This window comes from Cupressus sempervirens, chromosome 11 (genome assembly GCF_028749045.1).
Source record: "Cupressus sempervirens isolate cs-2001-9-10 chromosome 11, ASM2874904v1, whole genome shotgun sequence".
Taxonomy (NCBI): domain Eukaryota; kingdom Viridiplantae; phylum Streptophyta; class Pinopsida; order Cupressales; family Cupressaceae; genus Cupressus; species Cupressus sempervirens.
The window spans coordinates 545,022,407-545,038,722 of record NC_143128.1 but is presented as its reverse complement, the minus strand read 5'-3'; the positions used below and the strand labels follow the sequence as shown (position 1 = coordinate 545,038,722).

At 39.4% G+C, this 16,316-nt stretch overlaps 1 protein-coding gene across 1 annotated transcript in view; it reads left to right on the top strand.

Annotated features, from left to right (window-relative positions):
• Window positions 1–16,316, top strand: part of LOC149530785 (phosphatidylinositol-3-phosphatase myotubularin-1-like) — a 268,097-nt gene that overhangs the window by 36,808 nt on the left and 214,973 nt on the right. The window lies entirely within an intron of this gene.

Here is a 16,316-nt window from a genome sequence, read left to right as displayed (position 1 = left end):
GAATGGTTGCGCTAGTTGGCACTTGCATCCCTTTGACCTTTATATATATTGTCATATCCCCATTTTAAGATAGAATTTCAATAATAATTAGATAATACAATATTATTAAATTAATAATAAAGTTATATTACACCTAATACTAAAATATAAAATAAGGAAATAATAACTATTTAATCTATATTATTTATAAAATAATATTTAGTATGATATTTAATATAATTAAAAAATAATAAAATCTGAAATGAATAAAGAAAGAAAGAAAATTAAATACAAGAGACAATATTATAGAAAGTATGTTAATTTTCTAAATGGAATTTAATAATAAATAATAATAAACACAAATGAGTAAGTAAATAAATAATATAACATAGAATAATATGAATTAACTAAATCTAATGAAAAGTCAAGAGATGTTTAACAAATAGACATGACTCTTTAAAATTAAGATATTAAAGGGAGGAGAGTTTATTTTAGAGAGGACAAGAAAAAGGAGGAGAAGAGAGGAGTTCAAAATGGAAAGATGGAAGAGGAAAGTAATATGAAAAAAATAAGGAAGTGACTTTTTGAAAATGTGTCAATGATATTGAAAGGATGTGACCCTTTGAAAGGGTCATAATTATGAATAATTACGACTCTTCAAAAATATTGTGATTATAAAGTAGTGGGACTTTTCCAAAGGATTTTAGTTATGAAGTGTTGACTTTTTGAAAGCATTATAATTATGAAGTGTTGTGACTTTTCAAAGGATTTGTATTATGAAAGGGTGTGACTCTTGGAAAAGAAGAAGGTAAGAAAGGTATGTTTATGAATTATATTCGTTTAATTATTTTTATGAATTTATTTATATTAATGAACCATACTTGTGGATAATATTGTGTTAGCTCATGGGGTTAACACCATGGATATTAATGAGACTCGAAACATGGAGCATGTGAGATATTAAGATTTCTATTGTTTGCCATGGTTGAGAATCAATGTGAACTCGAAGCATGGAGCATGTGAGATATTAATATTTACATTGTTCGCCATGGCCGAGAATTGATATCGATGCATGGAGCATGGAGATATTAAGATCTCCATTGTTTGCCATGGCCAATAATTGATGTGCCAGAATATTTTGATGTTGTCAAACATATGCATATGTCGTTGGCCTTGGATAGAGGATGCCCATCCAAGAAGAATCTTAAAGGGTGCGCTCCCGAGATGACGGCAAGGTAGCTATGAGCTAAGAAGCTTGATCTGGAGACGTCCTTAAGATTGGGGTTAACTTAGAGGGTAGAATAATATAGTTAGTTTTATTATTATTGTGATTCTAATATTTATTTTGCAGGTATTGCTTGTCCCTAACTAACCCTATTGGTGGGGACATTACATATATCTTGTACTTCCTTTCAATGGTTATCATTATTATGTTGTTGGCATTGTCGTGTTGCTATTGAGCACTTGTTGTCATACATTGTAAAGCATTTGGCGAATTAATATAGAAGTAGTTATGAGTTCTTTGACATACCATGTTCTGTTACATTTCATATTATTTTTGTATGCATTAAATTTGTTTACCTGACGGGGCAAACATTTGGCTTTGTTAACAATATGAATCTGGGATTGACACAGTGTTGCATGGCGAAGGTAGTAGAATGGGCAAACCATTCAACGAGGGTAGGAAAAAGCACAAAAACTAAGAAGGGTTTCAAGAATTATTTGAAGGCGAAAGGGCATTGACCTCGGACTTTGTCTCCATTCTACAAGCATCCATTGAAACTCATGTACACTAGGAAGTCGCATGAGAGGAAGTTATAAAGAGTGTGAGTCCTGCATTAGATAGGTTGATGTGCCGTTTTCTTGACTACTGGTACAAACCTTCCTCGCTTTGTAGAATTGTCAAGAAGAGGGTGAAGAGAGAATCAAAGAGAATAGATTCTTAGAAATTACAAAGAAAATAGCTGAAGAGAAGGGGAAGAACGTGATGAAACCAAAAGAAGGTAACACATCCTTAACTCCTAAGAGCAAAACAATTAATGCCAAACCTTTTGAACAAGGATAGGAATTGCACACAAATGAATCAAGTAGAAAACTACAAGGCCTTCCGGAGGGCCTTACGATTGGAAGAGCAAGTGGAGAGGAGGCAAAAGTTGAGACTCACTGGTGGCCGACCCAAAGAGGACAGAGGGTTGCTCGAAGGGAACAGAGGGAGTGTTGAGGTTAAGGGAACCAATCGAAGGTGAAGGGTACATGAATGGTGTCGAAGGAGGCAACCATATAGAAGGCAACAAAGTGGGTGGCAAAGAAGAATTAATTGAAGATACAAGAAATTGGTTAAGACATCTAACTCTTACATCGCAAATTGAGGCATGAGAAGCTTGAATGGAAGTGAAGGAGACTGGGAATAGGGACATAGGGGATATCAGCGCAGCTGAAGTTTTCGGGAGGACATAGGTGCACGAGAGTCAAAACAACTTGTTATGTTCTAGTTTACCCAATTCTGGAGTAGACATGGTACCAACTACAATGAAAACCAGACCAGTGGTGAACAAACAAAGCCTAAAGTTGCCTAAGTTCACTGGAGATGGAAAGGAGGATTGGTATGACACTGTCGTACATGCGGAACAATCTAGTTGGCTAATGGAGTGCCTGGCTGAGATGAATGGGTTGTTTAGTTTCTTGTAACGTTAGCAGAGTGGCCATTGATTAGTTCTTCGACACATATAAGACAAAAGTGAGTAAGTGGGATGACTTGAAAATTTTTATTTGAGGAAGAGTTCAGATCGCTTTGAGATAATAATGAAATCTTGGCAAAAATCCACAACATGAAACAAGGGAAGATAGAGTGTAAGAGCATACAACCAATGCTTGAAGGAGTTGTTGGGTAAAATAGAAAACTAACCAGCAGACGGACTCATGAAGCAATGGTTCATTGAAGGGTTGATGTCGCCCCTTAGAAGAAAGAGGAAGATTATAGCTCCCTTATCATACGAGGATGCATACAATTGGGAAATTGACATTGAGAGCAAGAGCAAAACCTCATAGAAGAAAAATAATAGATCATTAGATAAGGATTCCTTAGAGGGAAGCAAGTGGCGGATCCAATGCTATTGGCAATGAATAGCGGCCGACACTCCACATTGGTCGAAGTGGGTATCCTCTAAACCAACCTTGTGAAACTACTGTCAATAGAGGATCATGGGTAAATGTGTTGCTAGAGGAAACATTGAAGAAACTCGGGAAACCAACACTATGGCCACCAACTTCAATTTAGTGGTTTAACATACCATCTTTTACTAAGCTGGAAATAAAGTACATATTCTATGATTATAATTGAATATCATAACAAAATGACATGAAGTAGTTGAGGAACAATACATCATAACTATAATTCAAAATTAAACAACGATTATATCTGTTTCATATGAAAGACAACTAAATTAACTTCCTTAACTGATTTCTACGATTTCAGTTTAAAGATACAAATCAATTCAACCACATCGACGTCTATACATTTCAAGTAATATAAAGGTACATACAAGTAAAAGATTTGACGGTGTGTTGTTTAAGCCTCGACATCTGGCAAAGAGGAGAAGCATTGTCATAGGCTTAACCTTCTAACCTCGAACCTTAACATATCCCAACACAATCTTTTACGAGAAAGACCCTCCCTCCCCGTGATAGATTGGGGCACCATAGCCCTGCCATCCTGAGCATACCGGTGTTAGACTGTTAGCTAAGCAGCAGACAAGGTTGAGGGATTCCTTCGTCAACCTTTCCTCTGTCAACTAGCACTCTTGATCTTTAGTGATCATTTATGGCAATCATGCTTTTATACTACCTTGGCCAAGGATTTAGGTGGGTATTAGACAACCTGATCACCATTGCTCGACTTGACAACCGATTACATCTTGGTCAATCATAAGCTGACTTAGACTTATGCAATTCTCTTTCTTTAATTGATCAAATATTTAAGACATTGATTAATAGTTTTCTTTTCTTTTCTCTTGTAAGATTCCTCTCCTCTTCACCCAAATTTCACTTGGTTCTAACAGCCTTGGGTGCTTCCTAGGAGATTGTTGATAATCATGAGATTCTTTTAAATCAGAAGATGTTTGTGAAATTATTTTGAAATCATTCACAATTGGTATATATCAAGTAGTTAAGAAAACATAAGTTATTTCAAGGCAGATTTGCACAACATAGAGCATTCTAGGATTCCATTGACTGGGCATTCCTTTCCCAAATTTATAGCAGTTGATGTGAATGAAAAATAACCGATCAAATACGAATGTGAAACAGGGAGCAAGCTGAAGCTTCTCAAATGCTAATTGTGCTCAATGCTAACATTGCATTTAAAAAAAATGAAGCTTTCTTGAATAAAAAATTCATCACTCATAGTGTGAATAATATGAGAAAAATATACATGACCTTGATACAAAAGAGAATAAGACCAGGTACTGGTGCAGTAACAAACACTATGCAAGATATGGCTCCACATGAGCGGCTCAGTATTGTATTACTGTCTCGGTGATATGCTTCTAAAGTAAGCCGATAACAAGAAAAGTTAAAGAGAATTGTATGAATGGAGAGAAAGAATGCGTGAGGGGAGAGAGAGTTCTCTCTACCGTAGGGATGGAAATATAGTCCCCCTGCCGCGGATACAAGAATGAACTTGACTTGTAGTTGCAAGAATATTATGAGTTCAAATTTAAAAAAAAAATATTATGCCGCTAAGGGTGGCAATGCTCACGTTGGAACATAAAGAAACATATATTGTTCTCTATAATCTTTATACACAATATTATATATATATATATATATATATATATATATATATATATATATATATATATATATATATATATATATATATATATATATATATATATATATATATGTATGTGTATATATAATATTATGTCATCATGCCTTTGATATTTTGTCTAGGATGTTACCTACATATACATATATCTATACGCATATGTAATTTTGAGAGTACAGATAATTTATTTTTGTCATTATATTCTCTCTAGATACGTATGCGTATAATTATATATACATGTAGGTGCAATTCATAGACGTTATTTAAGTATCATGGTGGCATCATATATATATATATATGAATATATGTGAAATCTATAATGTTGAGCACAACCATAGTCTCGGAAATGAAAAAGAGGTAATAGTTCTTTCATGGTATTAAAGGTTTATAATTTCACTTGTTATAAAGTTGATCAAGTAGCTCATGACTATCCAAGGTATACTTTGTTGCCTGGTCGTTAAATCCTTCATCAAGGTAGTTAGAGCCCATACCTGATAGTGTGAAGATGGACTAAATTGGTGCCCACTACTTGAATCCCGTTTAGCAATGTTCCCCCCCTTTGTCTACTCCTGCAACCAAAATGCATTTTCCACAATAATAATGTGTTCCTCCATTTGAATTGAAATATCCATAAAACAAAATAATTGATATCTGCCACAACAGCTATCCACCACAAATCTTCATATTAAAATATAAGTATTCATTTTGCCAAAAATAACAGAAATCAACTAAAAATTCAATTCCCAATGAATCAATTCGGTAAATCATAACTTCCATTTCACAAGATCATGATATCAAGAGTATCTAACTAACCATTACAATGACTGTAACATTATTTTAAAAGATCAAAAATTTGGAATGTAACAGGTGGGTGACGATCAACACAGCATCAAGCCAATCATAACATTGATGGCGTAACGCATAACAATTTGTACCCGACCCTTTGCCTAGACTCCATGGTGACTCCCCTAAAGAAGAAAGGATATCATGCTATCCTGGGGAGAGGGTGGCTCATCACTAGCAAGGTAAAGCACAATTGGAAGTAGAATACCTTGTTGAGCAAAGCAGAGGAAGAAAATTGTCATTGATCTTCTAATGCAAATGATGAGTGAAGAATTGGCATTCTCTTCAAAGTCGGAGTCTAAAGGAGAGATGAATGGAATAGATGAGGGGAAGCATAGGATGAAACCTAATGACAAAGGCATTTTGGAATGTGTGAGATGCTCTGAGGATGATTTGGGTTCTTTGAATGGACTCTTCCATTGGCAAATGGAAGTCCATGAACTATTCCAATGTAATATGCTATTGTTAACAAAGAATTAGAGGACTTGTTTTTGCTAGATTTCGGGGAATACAAGGAGGGAGAAGCTCGAGTCAATGAGACTCTAACACACAAGTTTGATAAGGAGGGACCCATGCGGTACAAAGAGACCCCATTGCAAGCCACAAACCTCTGCGGTGAGGTGAATCTGTAAAATATATTGGCATGGGACAACTGGAATTCGGTGTTGAAGGCGATAACATTAAATTTTTTCTGGAGTACAACGATGTTTTTGCATGGATGTACAAGGATTTGAAGGAAATGCCTCTGAAGTTGTGCACACATCACATTCCATTGGTACTTGGTGCCCAACTGGTACAGAAGAAACCTATCAGATGAATAAAATTATCTCACTAAAGTAAATGAAGAAATAGAATGAATGTTGGAGGAGGGCATTATTTTCCAGGTCCAAACTAGTGAATGGGTATCCTCCATTGTCATATCATAGGAAAAGGAGGCAAATCAAATCTGCACAGAAGAAACTGTATCAGATGAATAAAATTATCTCATTAAAGTAAATGAAGAAATAGAATGAATGTTGGAGGAGGGCATTATTTTCTAGGTCCAAATTAGTGGAATGAGTATCCTCCATTGTCATATCATAGGAAAAGGAGGCAAATCAAATCCATGTATGGACTTTAGGTGCTTAAACACCGTCATCATTAAAGATCCCTTTCCCACACCATTTACGGATAACATCCTGGAGGAGGCCACAAGACATGAAATGCACTCATTTATGCATGGGTTCTCTAGATATATCTAGATCTCCATTGTGGAGGACAAGCCAAAGACCACACTTGTGTTGGAAGATGGTGTGTACGACTACAACCAAATGCCCTTCGGATTCTTTAATGTGCCAACAACATTTTATAGGATAATTTTGCACATCTTTGACAAGATGTTTGTAATGAACTTTAAGACATTCCTTGATGACTGGTCCACTTTCAGTTGACAAGACACATTTTGTGGCCCTATAGGAGTGTAGGGAAAGGTGTCAGAGGGCTAGCTTGTTGCTGAAACTAAAAAAGTGTAGATTCATGCTTCCACAGGGGAAGTTACTAGGCCAGATTGTATGCAAGGCTAGTACTATAGGCCAATGGCTCGAAGGCGGGCCCTATTTGAAAATAGACCTTGACAAGGTGAGGGTGATTGTTGAAATGAGAGCCTTCCACAGATGTTACTGGATTAAAGTCCTTCTTGAGCCATATTGAGTATTACAAAACATTTATCAAGAACATTGCCCAAGTTTCGTACCCCCTCGACAAGTTTACATGGAATGGTGAGTTGTGCGCTTGGGGGACAACATAGGGTGAAGCATTTGTGGAGTTGAAGACAAGGTTGGTGGATGCTTTGATCCTAGCATATCCTAATTGGGACAACATGTTCAACATCCATGTAGATGCTTCAAACTTTGTAATAGGTGCAACATTGGCTTAGGTGGGAGACCATGGGCTAAGACCATCCAATCTACTTTGCTATTTGATTGTTGTCAAAGACAAAAAAGAACTATAGCACGATCGAGATGGAGGCTCTCAAAATGGTGTACGACGTTCTAGAAATTCAGATAGTACCTTTTGGCAACACCGTTCACCTTTGATGTGGACCACCAAGTGCTCATGTACCTGTTATATAAACTGATAATCCAAGGACAGGTCAGTAGGTGGTTGCTTCTACTACAAGAGTTCACCTTCACAAACATCGTATGACTAGGGACGAGCCGTGTGATTTTTTGAGAAACTCTCACAAACACAATTTGGAGAGCCACCAAAAGGGGTCAACAATGACTTTACAAACACCCACTCGTTCCACATTACAACATTATCGACATAGTACACAAGCATCAAAGACTATCTCTCGACATTGCAGTTTTTGAGGGACATGCCATCAGGTGAAAAGAGGAAGCTCGTTTTGAGGAGCAAAGACATTGCAATTGATTAATGGGCTATTCTATAAGATGGGACTGGGCCAGGTGCTACGAAGATATGTCAAGGAGGAGGTTCCTAGTATTCTGAGAGAAGCAAATGAAAGCCTGGCAAGAGGACGTATAGGTCCAAACACAACAACAAGAAAAGTGTTGCACATAGGTTTATGGTAGCCTACATTGCACAATGATACCTGAGAATGCGTTCTAGGGTGTTACACATGTCAGAGGGAAGGAAATTGTGAAGAGGGATTTCTTGCTACTGAACCCCTCACACACTCAGGTATTATGCAAATGGTGGGGGTTGGACTTTAGTGGGTTGTTGAAGGCCAACTGTGCTCGAAGGTGTCGCTACATTGTTGTGGCCTCACAATGCTTAACCAAGTGGGTGGAAGCGAAGGCTTTACCCAAGAACTCAACACTTAGAACGGCTAAATTCATCTATTAGCAAATCATCATGTAGTATGACATTCCCAACTAGTTGACAAGCAATTGGGGAGGACACTTCGTTAATCATGTGATTATGTTGCCAATGGTTGAGTTTAAATTTTTTCACTTTTTATCATGTCCCTACTACTAGGGCCAACAGGCAAGCCAAAGCTACCAATATGATTTTGGTCTCTGTTATTTACAACTCGTGCAGAGTGGAGTAGGATAATTGGTAGGAGAAGTTGAATTCGTTATTGTGGGCCATAATGCACGACCTACAAGGTAATGACTAGCCAAACACCTTTCCCGTTAATGTATGGCTAGGAGATGATTGTGCCTACCAATTTCATGGTACTAAGCTTAAGGAAAACCAATGAAAATAGGTGGGGTGATATGGAGAGTCTGAGGGAGAGGTTGTATGTACCAAACAAACTGGATGAATGACGGATGATGGTGTAGTTCGTGACAGAGTCAACCCAACAACGTTGGAAGTTGTAGCATGATAAGCACCCGAAGCAGATGAGGTTTACCTCGAGACAATTGGTTTTGAAATACGATGACTGAAATGAGATAAAGCCAGACAAGTTTAAACTAAGGTGGCTTAGACTGTATAAAGTTCAAGAAGTGGTCGACAACAAAGCAATGAAACTGTTGATGTTGGATGTGTGAGAGATTTCAAGTGTGGTGAATGGGTTGAAGTTGAAATTGTACCATGAACAATGAAGGGGGAACAACCTAGTTCTCCTAGAAATGCCCCATAAGAGGTAAAATGTATTATTATTAGAAAAGATATACAAAACAACATTCTCATTGCATGATGAGACATCGTTACTTTAATGTTTTACAGTGAGCCATTGTACAGAAAGTCCCATAAAGGCAAAGTAATTGCGAAGACCTTTAACAAAGACATTGTGCAACAACTTGGCAACAGAGGGAAACATAGTGTGGTGGTTGAACTCCAGTGTACAACACAATTTTAAAAAAAAAAAGAGAAGAAAGATTGTAGGGGCCCACAAAGAGATTGTCTAGTGCTAGGAAAAAGAAATTGTGCAACGACGAGGGAGAAAGACAAACATGGTGAGCATCATAAAAATTCCATACAGACCAAGAGGGATAGAAGGATTGTATGATACAAAAGAAACACACAATGACGTACGCTATTTCTCGACATATAAAAGAAAAACACCTACGGTAGAGCACAAGACTTTAATTAGACAACCTAAGGTGGAGAAAGGGATGGACAACAACGTTAAGAAGACTGTATGGTGATGCCATAGGGAAAATGGTGATTCGAAATAGCCAACGAGATTATAGTGATTAAGCCTATGGTGAAATAGAAATGTGTCGTACAAAGACAAAGCAAACACATTGAAATAAAAAAATTGAACATGATAGCCATAAGGGGATGATGTTGTAGGATGATCCATGGTAAAGATAAGCAGTGTGAACCGCACATGAGGAGAAAATAGGACGCCATGGAGGTGAAAGTAAAGTGAAGGCCGAGAATGGCGAAGAACAATGTAAGATAGAGTAGAACAACATACGGTAGTAGAGAGGGGGAATGTATGACAAACCAAACCATAGAAGATAGCTTAGGTGAAGCATAACCGTCCAAGGAAATACAAGGTGTTGCGCATGGAAGGGAAAATATAGTATGCATTGTGTGTGACATATACCTATGCCATGAAGAGAAATTGGGCTATGAATATTGTATTGCCGAAGGAAGGAAAAAAATAAAATATGACAAGAAAAGACAATAGAGGCTAGGAATTGTCCAGGTCAGTACATCACTCGACGACATGTACTAAAGGAAAATGATCGCATGGCTTGGGATTTGCACAAGATTGTACAACCCTAACTGAATTTTATTATCTCATATTTAATTGCACAAAACAAAAAACAAAGTCGACAATTGATGGGTGCAAGAACAAGAAAGGCAAATTGGAGAAATCAGTTAAGGCAATTATTTGCAATTATGGCATCACCTTCCATGAACAAAGGGACTACCATATTACCTTTGGAGTACGAGTTACAGGAAGAATGGACAATGAAAAAAACAAGGGAAATAAGGCCAAAAGTTCATAATTAGGTTTCAAAGGACGAGGTGATGATAGATACCATCACTTGGGAGGGCTTTATTGGTGTTGATTGCAGGAAGTAGTGGCTAGAGAACTCACATGCCCATGCCATCAAAGAGAACTTGAGGCGTGCGCGAGTTTAGTGGGCTATCTAGATGCCCATTTTTTGTATTAGAGACTTTGACATACCCTTGTGAGCGATGATTGGCTCGTATAGTAGGTTCCAACTCCAATCCATATTTGATTATCAACAAAACAAGATTACTATTTTCTTTTTTGTGCGGAAGTTGACAAGATTTTTTTGGCTCTCGAGGAGCAAATGGGAGAAAGATTAAGAAAGTGCTAAAGATCACGGGAAATTAAGGATACCCTCCTACAACTAATGTGTAGAGATGACTTGACATTTGTTGAGTGGGATAGCCTGAAGAATGCAAATAAAGGTAGAGGCATGAAGAAGTTCTTTCTTTGGTAGGGCGAGTAGAATTGCATCCTCTATGTTTAAGGAGCCACCTGATAGGAGCTAGTTGCATGTCAGACGTCAACATAGCTCATATAGCATTAATGAATTGACTCTAGAATGGTATCATATATGATTGGGCTTTGGTGTTGGCGGACCACATAGAGGTTATGTGTACTCAGGTAGCTTCACACTTGCACCTTATGGTGCCAAAGGGTTTTGTACACAGACTACCCATCTTCTATTGGCTACATTTGGACAGTGGGACTTGACAAAGAAGTACAGTGAAGCAAGAAATTTAAGAGGTTGTTTACCGTATAGGATAAATGGATAGTTATTTCATTAAGAGACTAGAATGACACAAACAAAGATAACACTTTATTCATATAAGCAGAGTATACAATCACGAGTACAATGATGATTCATAGTACAATTCAGACGATGTACACATATATTCTGAAGGCATGACTCAACCATCACGCAACCTTTCAGACGCTAACTAATCCTGACCGTTGTGTTCAGACTTTTGCCGACATCATCCTCCCCAAAAGAAAAGTTGCCTCTGGACGAAAAAATAGAGACAACTAGACAACTAAGTACATCAAAACAAGACTAAGAAAAAGGGTGTGTGTCCCTGGTGCTGCAGGTGTAGTAGCCTTCGACTATGCCCGTAACTCGTGCACCTGCTGGGTTCGATGTTCACATTTGTCTTAGCCTGCATCTGGATCTCTAAAGCTCTCGTCATCATCTCTACTATGTTCCAGAGCTCCACCTCTTTTGCATCTGACTCCATCTGTAGCCGACTGTTGTCTTGCTTTGCTTCCTCCAACTGAGATACAAATGTTGCCTTCTTTGATTCCCTCTTGGCAATCAGTGCTGCTCGCTTTGTCTCCCATGCTAACTGCTGGGTAGCCAAAACGACTTCTATGGCCACTAATTTGGTAGCTATCTCCTCCTGAGCCCTCTTAGCTGCTACTCGATTTGCTTGACTCTTTCATAGAGCATCATATGCATCTCGATATAACTGTACTATCTCTTGTATCAAGTTCTCTACCCGACTCTCTATCATAGGCTCTCTAGTAGTCCACTCCTGCCTCATCTCCGGAGTCTCTGTGCTAGGCCATCCTCGTGCCTAGAAGCATACTGCAAAGGCTCCTGGCAACCAACTCACACGAAGGATAGAACCTGCTCCAACTCTTGCCCCACTATCTTCACTGCACGTGGCTGCGCGGAAAACACTACTTGGCGCCCTCGAGTCACCATGTCAGCCACGTATGCCTCTACATCCTCCCTTATGGCTGTAAACGAGCCTGACATGGGGTGCTCATGTGTGCCCATCGCTCTCTACTGCCTCTAATATCCTCTTTGCAGTACTGCCCATTGGAGGTGGAGGTGGTAGCTCATTTGCACCAGTGGGGTGAGTCTTCTCCTCCAGGGCTATCGGATCCATCTCCTGGGATACTTCTCTCGTAGGCGAGAAAATACTAGATGTGGGCACTACTGGTTTGATGCTCAACCTTCGACTCAAGTACACACTCAAGTCCTACTCACTCAAGTCTTGCGCACTCAAGTCTTGCATTGTAGTCGTACCCTCATTGGTAGCTAATAATGCAGTATCTACAGTGACCACAACATCTGAACCAACTACCTCCAGTCGAACTTGAGGTACCATCGAACTCTCAGGTACCTCTTGTGCTGGCAACTCCATCACCTCGTCTAGTACGACTGTATGTGGTGATGGGGGAGACTGTCTGTAATGTAGCCACTGCCTCTGGAATGGCTAGGATCTCTGTAGGTATTGGCGGAGCTACTGTTACTGTGACAGGAGTCATTACTACAGGTTGTCTAAATTGTCCAAAACTCGGAATATGCATACCTACATGGGCCAAATGAGATGTAGTTGAGAGGGTAGATCGTGGGAATGGCAGGAGTGTCACGGTAAAGACTTCAACCTCTTCATCATCCTCGATATCCTCTTCCTCTTCGTTTGTCTCACTATCGTCAGATGATGTCTCCTGTTGGTGACTATCTATATTCCCATGTTCTGAGCTTGCGTCCAATTGCTGCTTGGGTTGCTTCTGCTTGACTGTGGCCTTCTACCCGCTTGGTGTGTCTAAATGTTTACATTGCATGATGGGTGGCTCGCCTGGAGCAAATGGGCTAGGCTTGACCTCCAACCTGTCAAGGGGAATCATCTGTGCTGTTGCATCAAGGAATAATCCAATAATGTAATGGGGCATGTAAAATGTCCTATGTTGTATCCTTATGGACTCATACATGCATTCCGCTAGTAATGCGACCGAGTCATACACCCTCCTAGTCATGATCCCATTCATTATTGCCACCTACGGGAAGGAGATATTAGATGCGCGGCTCGATCCCGTGAGCCTACTCTTAATGAGGTCCATGAGGCAGTGCCATTGCCCTTCCTGAATGTTATTCTTTTTCAGTCCTCTGTCTTTTGAAGTGCCCATCAATGCTTCTTTTTTTGGCTGAGACAGATTACCGCACACAAGCTCTATTAGGTACGCCTTAATGTCTCAACTTAATTTCTTTGGTTTGACATCAATTTTCCTTCCTATTCATGGTCGGGTATGCCGAATACTCGAGTGAAGTTTGGTGCCCTGAAGGAGATGACCAAGTCTCACCCTAGGTAGGAAAACACGTCGGTTCTGGAGAACCGGTCATAGGTGTCTACCATCATGCACAGAAAGCCCTCGTAATCACAAATGCAAAAAAATGGCTTTTGTATTGCCCATTCTACTTGGGCCTTTCTAATGCTACTCTTCACCGAATGGTCTTCGGGAGTAACTTGCCACCATTTCTTGGAGTCAACTCCATTCAGGCCTTCGAAAGGAATATTTTGTGGTGTGAGCTGTGTTGATGCAACCACTGCTTGTGCCTCCTCCAACTCGGACGCTTGAAGGCAATGTCTTCACATTTGATTCATACTCTTACTGGAACCCGAGTCTTCTTCCAACTTTTTCTTCCATGCTCTCTTCCCAACCGACTGCATAACGGTCTTCTTTTTTGTCCTTTTGTTTGTAGGAAACGGTTAGGGCATTTTGCTTCAACTCCGAAATTCCTTATCGCTCCTTCGTACTACTCTTTATTGCTGGTATGGTAATACAATTATGTTTGGGCAAGGTTTTTATTGCCGTTCGTACGACTCCCTACCTTGCATGTATTTTAAAGTTATACACCACGGTGCAATCCTCAAGGCCGTACGATGTTGGGTTGTTGTCTCCTAGTCTGCATATGCCTTAGGTCAATCTCGTTACTCTTAGTACCTTATGCTACCGGTATCATCATCACATAGAGCCTACCAAATAGTATGCTCTTTCGGTCTCCCTCTTGCTTGCGTTTGGTGATCTTGGTGCTCTGGCCACACTTTGTTCGATCTCCAGGAAATTACCATTAAAGGTCGAAGTTCTCCATGCTAGCACAAGTGTGCTAACTAATCAAACTACACGGTTATACATCATGTATGGCTTTTGCATGGGTTGTATGATGCTTAAAAACAACCTCTACTTTTCCTTTAACTTGTGGTCGTACGGTATTCCCGCTACAAATCTTTTGTTGACCTTACACACCAATCTAAATGACTGTACCGTGATTCTCCATCCCCTTCTAGTGGTGTTTCTTGCAATGCGTTAGCAAGGCCGTATGGTACTTTTTTATAAAATTGATGCCATGCGTTAGCAAGGTTGTACGGTGATGCTTTTTTCTTCTACCCAGTCCCCGTACATTATTGTCACACTTTCACAATTGGACTCCAACTATATGAATGTAGACACTTGGAATTATGGCGTGCAATTTTGTTAGCCGTCTTCTCTGTTTATTGTTATTATTATTTACTTACTATTATTTACTTATTACTATTTACTTACTCTTAGTATTATTATTTACTTACAATTATTATTAATTATTCACATTGATTGAAATTATTTGTCCGGATATCATCATTTCCCTAGCCCTCATTCCTTTGATAGTAAATTTTTAACTTTGAACCATTTACTAGGTCGGTCACTTACTTCTTGTCCATTGACCATAGTTTTATTGCTTCATTATCGCCCACTTTGCGAAACTTGTATGTACCAACCCACTTTACTTTGAACTTACTAGGTTTGATCTCATTTCACCCATTATATTTCAATACTAATTGGCTTGGTTGGAATTTGTTTAGCTTCAAGTGCTTGTCGTGCCTAACCTTGCGTCTGGACATTGAAACCTTGGTGGCCCATTGTGCTTGTAATCTTCGTTCGTCAAGCTTGTTCAGGTTATATAACCTCTCCCTGAGACTCTCCATGTCTCCCACCTTGTTTTCAATTGCTATTTGTAAGCTTGGTACCATAAACTCTATTGGTACTACAACCTCTTGACCATACATTAACTGAAATGGGGTGTGTCCTATGGTGACCTTGTAGGAGGTACGGTAAGCCCATAATGCTGATGGCAACCTCTCTTCCCAATCCTCACCTTCAGTGCCACATGATTTATAGATCACTTAAACTAAGATTTTGATTGTTGATTCTGCCTATCCATTTGCTTTTGGATAGTACGGGCTTGAAAGTGAATAATAGATTTTAAATTCCGTCGTAAGTACTCTGATAATATGGTTGACAAAGTGCCCTTTGCAACCGCTTGTTAGTTGAATTGGTATGCCGTACCTTGTAATGATTTGTTCATAGATGAATCTCACCGTACTGAGTGCAGAGTTGTCTAGTAGGGCCTGTGTCTCTACCCACTTTGTGAGGTATTCCATTGCTACAATGATGTATCGGAATCTGTGGGCTTTGCTTACCTTCAAGGGTCCAACAAAGTCCAGTCCTCACCGTTCGAATAGTTTTTCTCTATGTGAGGGGTTTAAGGGCATAAAATCCCTTTTCAATGGTTTTTCGGCTCTCTAGCATGTGTCGCATACGACCCACTCTCTGGCATCGTTGTGCATGGTAAGCCACCACAATCCTATGAGAAGTATCTTGCGTACAGTTGTGTCCGACCCCATATGTCTGCCTACGGGCCCTTTATGTGCTTCCCTCAATACTCTCGGTATTTCCTCCTCAAGAACACATTACCGAAGGATTTGGTTAGGGCCCATCTTGTATAGGAGTCTGTTGATCAATTGAAATGTTTGACTTCTCAAGATGAGTTTTTGTCTTTCATTTGGTTGCATTTCCCTAGGGAATTGACCTGTTGAAAGATACTCTCCGATACTTGCATACCACGACGGTAGTACGACGATCTGAAACAACCGTGCATCGGGAAAGTCATCATTGACTCCCTCAGGTGGTTCCCTTGAC